The sequence below is a fragment of the Scyliorhinus torazame genome, chromosome 20, assembly GCF_047496885.1.
Source record: "Scyliorhinus torazame isolate Kashiwa2021f chromosome 20, sScyTor2.1, whole genome shotgun sequence".
NCBI lineage: Eukaryota > Metazoa > Chordata > Chondrichthyes > Carcharhiniformes > Scyliorhinidae > Scyliorhinus > Scyliorhinus torazame.
In genome coordinates, this window is record NC_092726.1 from 44,396,098 (window position 1) to 44,402,774 (window position 6,677).

The window sequence follows — 6,677 nt, forward strand, 5'->3', positions numbered from 1 at the left end:
ACAATGTACCACACCCCCATCAGACGCCCAGCACACCGCACACCACTGACAGTACACAATGTACCACACACCCATCAGTCGCCCAGCACACCGCACACCACTGACAGTACACAATGTACCACACCCCCATCAGACACCCAGCACACCGCACACCACTGACAGTACACAATGTACCACACCCCCATCAGACACCCAGCACACCACACACCACTGACAGTACACACTGTACCACAGCCCCATCAGGCACCCAGCACACCGCACACCACGGACAGTACACAATGTACCACACCACCATCAGGCACCCAGCACACCGCACACCACTGACAGTACACAATGTACCACAGCCCCATCAGGCACCCAGCACACCGCACTCCACTGACAGTACACAATGTACCACAGCCCCATCAGGCACCCAGCACACCGCACACCACTGACAGTACACAATGTACCACAGCACCATCAGGCACCCAGCATACCGCACACCACTGACAGTACACAATGTACCACACCCCAATCAGACACCCAGCACACCACACACCACTGACAGTACACAATGTACCACAGCCCCATCAGACACCCAGCACACCACACAGCACGGACAGTACACAATGTACCACACCCCCATCAGGTAACCAGCACACCGCACAGCACTGACAGTACACAATGTACCACAGCCCCATCAGGCACCCAGCACACCGCAACCACTGACAGTACACAATGTACCACAGCCCCATCAGACACACAGCACAACGATCAGCGCTGACAGTACACAATGTACCACACCCCCATCAGATACACAGCACACCGCACACCACTGACAGTACACAATGTACCACAGCCCCATCAGACACCCAGCACACCGCACACCACTGACAGTACACAATGTACCACACACCCATCAGACACCCAGCACACCGCACACCACTGACAGCACACAATGTACCACACACCCATCAGACACCCAGCACACCGCACACCACTGACAGTACACAATGTACCACACACCCATCAGACACCCAGCACACCGCACACCACTGACAGCACACAATGTACCACACCCCCATCAGGCACCCAGCACACCGCACAGCACGGACAGTACACAATGTTACACACCCCCATCAGGCACCCAGCACACCGCACACCACTGACAGTACACAATGCACCACAGCCCCATCAGACACCCAGCAGACCACACACCACTGACAGTACACAATGTACCACAGCCCCATCAGACACCCAGCACACCACACACCACTGACAGTACACAATGTACCACACCCCCATCAGGCACCCAGCACACCGCACAGCACGGACAGTACACAATGTACCACACCCCCATCAGGCACCCAGCACACCGCACACCACTGACAGTACACAATGTACCACAGCCCCATCAGGCACCCAGCACACCGCACTCCACTGACAGTACACAATGTACCACAGCCCCATCAGGCACCCAGCACACCGCACACCACTGACAGTACACAATGTACCACACCCCCATCAGACACCCAGCACACCACACACCACTGACAGTACACAATGTACCACACCCTCGTCAGGCAGCAAGCTCACCACACAACACTGACAGTACACAATGTACCACAGCCCCATCAGACACTCAGCACACCGCACACCACTGACAGTACACAATGTACCACAGCCCCATCAGGCAACCAACACACCGCACAACACTGACAGTACACAATGTACCACTCCCCCAGCAGACACCCAGCACACCGCACACCACTGACAGTACACAATGTACCACAGTCCCATCAGTCACCCAGCACACCGCACACCACTGACAGTACACAATGTACCACAACCCCATCAGACGCCCAGCACACTGCACACCACTGACAGTACACAGTGTACCACACCACCATCAGGCACCCAGGGCACCGCACAGCACTGACAGTACACAATGTACCACACCCCCATCAGACACCCAGCACACCGCACAGCACTGACAGTACACAATGTACCACAGCCCCATCAGGCACCCAGCACACCGCACACCACTGACAGTACACAATGTACCACACCCCCATCAGACACCCAGCACACCGCACACCACTGACAGTACACAATGTACCGCACCCCCTCAGGCACCCAGAACACCGCACACCACTGACAGTACACAATGTACCACAGCCCCATCTAGCGCACAGCTCACCGCACACCACTGACAGTACACAATGTACCACACCCCCACCAGGCACCCAGCACACCGCACATCACTGACAGTACACAAAGTACCACAGCCCCTTCTGGCACCCAGCACACCGCACACCACGGACAGTACACAATGTACCACAGTCCCATCAGACACCCAACACACCGCACACCACTGACAGTACACAATGTCCCACACCCCCATCAGACACCCAGCACACCGCACACCACTGACAGTACACAATGTACCACACCCCCATCAGACACCCAGCACACTGCACACCACTGACAGTACACAATGTACCACACCCCCATCAGGGACCCAGCACACCGCACACTACTGACAGTACACAATGTACCAAAGCCCCATCAGACACCCAGCACACCACACACCACTGACAGTACACAAGGTAACACACCCCCATCAGGCACCCAGCACACCGCACACCACTGACAGTACACAATGTACCACAGCCCCATCAGACACACAGCACACCACACACCACTGACAGTACACAATGTACCACAGCCCCATCAGACACCCAGCACACCGCACACCACTGACAGTACATAATGTACCACACCCCCATCAGACACCCAGCACACCGCACACCACTGACAGTACACAATGTACCACAGTCCTATCAGACACCCAGCTCACCGCACACCACTGACAGTACACAATGTACCACAGCCCCATCAGACACCCAGCACACCGCACACCACTGACAGTACCCAATGTACCACACCCCCATCAGACACCCAGAACACCGCACACCACTGACAGTACACAATGTACCACACCCCCATCAGACACCCTGCATACCGCACACCACTGACAGTACACAATGTACCACAGCCCCATCAGACACACAGCACACCGCACACCACTGACAGTACACTATGTACCACACCCCCATGAGGCACCCAGCACACCGCACACCACTGACAGTACACTATGTACCACACCCCCATGAGGCACACAGCATACCGCACACCACTGACAGTACACAATGTACCACACCCCCATCAGGCACCCAGCACACCGCACACCACTGACAGTACACAATGTACCACACCCCCATCAGGCACCCAGCACACCGCACACCACTGACAGTAGACAATGTACCACACCCTCATCAGGCACCCAGCACACCGTCACCACTGACTGTACACAATGTACCACACCCCCATCAGACGCCCAGCACACCGCACACCACTGACAGTACACAATGTACCACACACCCATCAGTCGCCCAGCACACCGCACACCACTGACAGTACACAATGTACCACACCCCCATCAGACACCCAGCACACCGCACACCACTGACAGTACACAATGTACCACACCCCCATCAGACACCCAGCACACCACACACCACTGACAGTACACACTGTACCACAGCCCCATCGGACACCCAGCACACCGCACACCACTGACAATACACAATGTACCACAGCCCCATAAGACACCCAGGGCACCACACACCACTGACAGTACACAATGTACCACAGCCCCATAAGACACCCAGGGCACCACACACCACTGACAGTACACAATGTAACAGAGCCCCATCAGACACCCAGCACACCGCACACCACTGACAGTACACAATGTACCACAGCCCCATAAGACACCCAGGGCATCACACACCACTGACAGTACACAATGTACCAGAGCCCCATCAGACACCCAGCGCACCGCACACCACTGACAGTACACAATGTACCACACCCCCATCAGACACCCAGCACACCACACACCACTGACAGTACACAATGTACCTCAGCCCCATCGGACACCCAGCACACCGCACACCACTGACAGTACACAATGTACCACAGCCCCATAAGACACCCAGGGCACCACACACCACTGACAGTACACAATGTACCACAGCCCCATAAGACACCCAGGGCACCACACACCACTGACAGTACACAATGTAACAGAGCCCCATCAGACACCCAGCACACCGCACACCACTGACAGTACACAATGTACCACAGCCCCATAAGACACCCAGGGCACCACACACCACTGACAGTACACAATGTACCAGAGCCCCATCAGACACCCAGCACACCGCACACCACTGACAGTACACAATGTACCACACCCCCATCAGACACCCAGCACACCACACACCACTGACAGTACACAATGTACCACACCCCCATCAGACACCCAGCACACCGCACACCACTGACAGTACACAATGTACCGCACCCCCTCAGGCACCCAGAACACCGCACACCACTGACAGTACACAATGTACCACAGCCCCATCAGACACCCAGCACACTGCACACCACTGACAGTACAGAATGCACCACAGCCCCATCAGACACCCAGCACACCGCACACTACTGACAGTACACAATGTACCACAACCCCATCAGGCACCCAGCACACAGCACACCACTGACAGTACACATTGTACCACACCCCCATCAAGCGCCCAGCTCACCGCACACCACTGACAGTACACAATGCACCACACCCCCATCAGGCACCCAGCTCACCGCACACCACTGACAGTACACAATGTACCACACCCCCATCAGGCACCCAGCACACCACACACCACTGACAGTACACAATGTACCACATCCCCATCAGACACCCAGCACAGCGCACACCACTGACAGTACACAATGTACCACACCCCCATCAGACACCCAGCACACCGCACACCACTGAGAGTACACAATGAACCACACCCCCACCAGGCACCCAGCCCACCGCACATCACTGACAGTACACAATGTACCGCATCCCCTCAGGCACCCAGAACACCGCACACCACTGACAGTACACAATGTACCACACCCCCATCGGACACCAAGCACACCGCACACCACTGACAGTACACAATGTACCACACCCCCACCAGGCACCCAGCACACCGCACATCACTGACAGTACACAATGTACCACACCCCCATCAGGCACCCAGCACACCGCACACTACTGACAGTACACAATGTACCACACCCCCATCAGATACCCAGCACACCGCACACCACTGACAGTACACAATGTACCACAGCCCCATCAGGCACCCAGCACACCGCACACCACTGACAGTACACAATGTACCACAGCCCCATCAGACACCCAGCACACCGCACAACACTGAGTACATAATGTACCACAGCCCCATCAGGCACCCAGCACACCGCACCCCACTGACAGTACACAATGTACCACAGCCCCATCAGACACCCAGCACACCGCACACCACTGACAGTACACAATGTACCACACCCCCACCAGGCACCCAGGACACCGCACATCACTGACAGTACACAATGTACCACACCCCCATCAGGCACCCAGCACACCGCACACCACTGACAGTACACAATGTACCGCACCCCCATCAGATACCCAGCACACCGCACACCACTGACAGTACACAATGTACCACAGCCCCATCAGGCACCCAGCACACCGCACACCACTGACAGTACACAATTTACCACAGCCCCATCAGGCACCCAGCACACCGCACACCACTGACAGTACACAATGTAACACAGCCCCATCAGGCACCCAGCACACCGCACACCACTGGCAGTACACAATGTACCTTACCCCCATCAGACACCCAGCACACCACTGACAGTACACAATGTACCACAGCCCCATCAGGCACCCAGCACACCGCACACCATTGACAGTACACAATGTACCACACCCCCACCAAGCACCCAGCACACCGCACATCACTGACAGTACACAATGTACCACACCCCCATCAGGCACCCAGCACACCGCACACCACTGACAGTACACAATGTACCTCACCCCCATCAGACACCCAGCACACCGCACACCACTGACAGTACACAATGTACCACACTCCCATCAGACACCCAGCACACCACACACCACTGACAGTACACAATGTACCACAGCCCCATCAGGCACCTAGCACACCGCACACCACTGACAGTACACAATGTACCACACCCCCATCAGACACCCAGCACACCGCACACCACTGACAGTACACAATGTACCACAGCCCCATCAGACACCCAGCTCACCACACACCACTGACAGTACATAATGTACCACATCCCCATCAGACACCCAGCACACCGCACAACACTGACAGTACACAATGAACCACACCCCCACCTGGCACCCAGCACACCGCACACCACTGACAGTACACAATGTACCGCATCCCCTCAGGCACCCAGAACACCGCACACCACTGACAGTACACAATGTACCACACCCCCATCGGACACCAAGCACACCACACACCACTGACAGTACACAATGTACCACATCCCCATCAGGCACCCAGTACACCGCACACCACTGACAGTACACAATGTACCACATCCCCATCAGGCACCCAGCACACCGCACACCACTGACAGTACACAATGTACCACAGCCCCATCAGGCACCCAGTACACCGCACACCACTGAGAGTACACAATGTACCACACCCCCATCAGACACCCAGCACACC